Source organism: Panthera onca, chromosome C2, assembly GCF_046562875.1.
Source record: "Panthera onca isolate mPanOnc1 chromosome C2, mPanOnc1 haplotype 2, whole genome shotgun sequence".
Lineage (NCBI taxonomy): Eukaryota > Metazoa > Chordata > Mammalia > Carnivora > Felidae > Panthera > Panthera onca.
In genome coordinates, this window is record NC_138347.1 from 17,116,989 (window position 1) to 17,119,815 (window position 2,827).

Below are 2,827 nucleotides of genomic sequence, written 5' to 3' on the forward strand. Positions count from 1 at the left end.
TATTAACTGTTTCCCTATTTCAACCAAGAAATTTTCACAGCATCCAACAACCCAAATGAACATTCAAATTTCATAATAAGCATAGACTACTTATGTACATGCAAGTTTGTTACAAATGAGGATAAACAATAAATTACCCATGACCACAGGGTTTGAGTGTGATCAATTTTTAAATTTTGTGTGAAAAGAAGTATTTAGAAGTTCTTTTTGAATTTGTTTATTTATCAGATTGGTGCTTGGGAAGAAAAAAATAAACATGCCAATAAAATTATTTTTCATCTATTAAATAGGGTGAGGAAATAAATATATAATAAATGAAAAAAAAATTAAATCCACTTTCTTGGAACAACACATTTAAAACATTTAACATACAGTTAGAAACATATATATATATATATATATATATAGAGAGAGAGAGAGAGAGAGAGAGAGAGTTTGTTTAATGCTTAATGTTAAAGAAGACGCTCATATTTTTTAAAATGAATTTTTATGTTAAATACCAGATATCTTTTAGATAACTGACATTAATACTTTTTCTTTGCTTTTGTTACATCTATTGTGATTATTTACATGCAATGATTAAAAGTTAGCATAGCATAAACCCAGATCCAGTGTACCAGTATTTCCTAACTTGGTGAAAATATGAATCACTCAAAAAATGACTCACGTATAATTATACATTCTTTGGCAAAATAAATATGTTCTTGGAAATTTCAAGAGGTTTTAAATAGGACTTCCATTATTTAATGAATCAAAATATATTTCATGCCAAAGTGTTAATTATGATATCATATTGTATCAAATTAGGATGCATCCAGAGTAGTGACAGGCAAACATTTTATGCAAAGAGATAAATAATAAATATCCTAGCTTTGTGATTCATAAGGTCTCTGTTGCAACTAAATGCTATTTCAGCCCCGAGTGCGGTCAGAGACAATAGGTAAATTAATGGGATTATTGTGTTCCATCAAAGCTTTACCTACAAAAAACAGGCTCTAGGTTGGATTTGATCCATAGTCCAATGTTTTGCTGACCTCTGATCTAGATTTTTAAAATATGTAGTTTCCTGATTCCTAATTAGACAGATGTATTCACTATTCCTTAACTAACACATATTTATTTATTATGTACACTAATAATCAGCTTTGCGCAGTGGCAGTATCGTAGCCAATGAGGTTTATCCGAGGTGCGATTATTGCTAATTGAAAACTTTTCCCAACACTAATAATCTACATATATGTGTCAATATGATTTTCTAATATTTTTTGTAAAGTAAAAGTAATATCACAAAGGTTAATCAGAATGATCCTATTATCATCAAAAGTTAAGCTTGTCATTTATTTGGGACTAAACATATAAAGAAAGGAAAAATGGGGCACCTGGGTGGCTCAGTCGGTTAATTGTCTGACTTCAGCTCAGGACATGAACTTGCGGTTTTTGGGTCCGAGCCCTGCGTGGGGCTCTGTGTTGAGAGCTCAGAACCTGGAGCCTGCTTCAGATTCTGTGTCTCCCTCTCCCTCTCTGCTCCTCCCCACTCATTCTGTGTCTCTCACGCTCACAAAAATAAATAAACATCACAAAATTAAAAAAGAAAAAAGAAAGGAAAAAATATTTTAGTGAGTTCATGAAATCCATCTTTATGAGACTTCACCTGTTTGTCAGAATTCTATTTCTAATAAATATTCTTGTGACATTTCATTTGATACTTTTAACAGTTCTAGGCTAGCATATATTAGCATAGTAAATGTTAATACAGCAAATGTGAATATATTTTAGGTCGGGTCTTAGAAAGTCTTATCTATTCACACGATCATCATGAAGTTTTAACTTCAGTGTTTAATCATTATTATTAATGTCAACTTGTATAAAAATTTCTATAACGGAAATATACTTGGAGCATGCACTACCTTATCTTTTTATCTCACATTTGCCATCAAAACTGATCATATTAAACAAAGCGATCCAGAGATAGCTGCAATAAGTGAAGAGCTTGGAAAGTGTTGCTTCATTATTACAATAAGAAAAAGCTTAATGGACTGAAAATTAATCACTTTTCTTGGATTTATCAGAGTTAAGATAGCAGACCCAAACACGACCTTCTAACATGAAGAGACAGCAAATCTGAGAGTCACAGCCTAGGTCTCCTTATCTGGGGCCTCTGCTGCTCGAGCCATTACCCGGTAGGAACACTTGAATGGGAATTTTTATAAATTGTTGGAGGCTGACTGTATATTAGCGTAAGAGTGAGAGACTCCTGTGGGCATGGTCATGGTGGTGGGTTGCTTCCAGAAACCTTACCAGGCTCTAAGGGTAATGAGTCAGGAAGGATTACAGGTGGCTCTGGCAAAGAGAGAAGAGAAGAGCCATTAGATTTCAATTAGCAATAATCGCGCTTTGGATAAACCTCATTGGCTACGATACTGCCACTGGGCAAAGCTTTAGGAGCCATTAGAAACCCCAAGACTGTTCTTCCATAACAAAGGACTACTCTCCATCCTTAAGAATTTCTCCGGAGTCCTATCTAACCTATGGGAATGCACTTCCTTAACTCTAGCCCCCTCTAGTCTTCAGGTTTCACCCCGGGGTGGGGGGCGGGGGGGAGGGGGAGAAGCCAATAAACACTCGTGAAAGTCACAGTTCAAGGATTCAGGCCAAGTGAAATACTGACATAAGACTATAGAATACTTCCCTTCCTCAGCATCCTGCCCTGGCAGCAACAGGGCTCCAGGTTACTAACAGTGGATTACAGATGAAAGGGTTGCAAGACAAAGACTCTAGCTAACAAAGTGCCTTTAGCAAATCTCAGAGACAACAGAGGAGACAAAAC

General features: G+C 35.4%; 2 pseudogenes; one reads left to right on the top strand and one right to left on the bottom strand.

Annotated features, from left to right (window-relative positions):
- Positions 1-1,141: 1,141 nt before the first annotated feature.
- On the top strand, positions 1,142-1,273 carry LOC132684521 (U4 spliceosomal RNA; annotated as a pseudogene).
- A 1,082-nt stretch (positions 1,274-2,355) lies between these two features.
- LOC132684528 (U4 spliceosomal RNA) lies at positions 2,356-2,438 on the bottom strand (annotated as a pseudogene).
- Between the last annotated feature and the right edge of the window lie 389 nt (positions 2,439-2,827).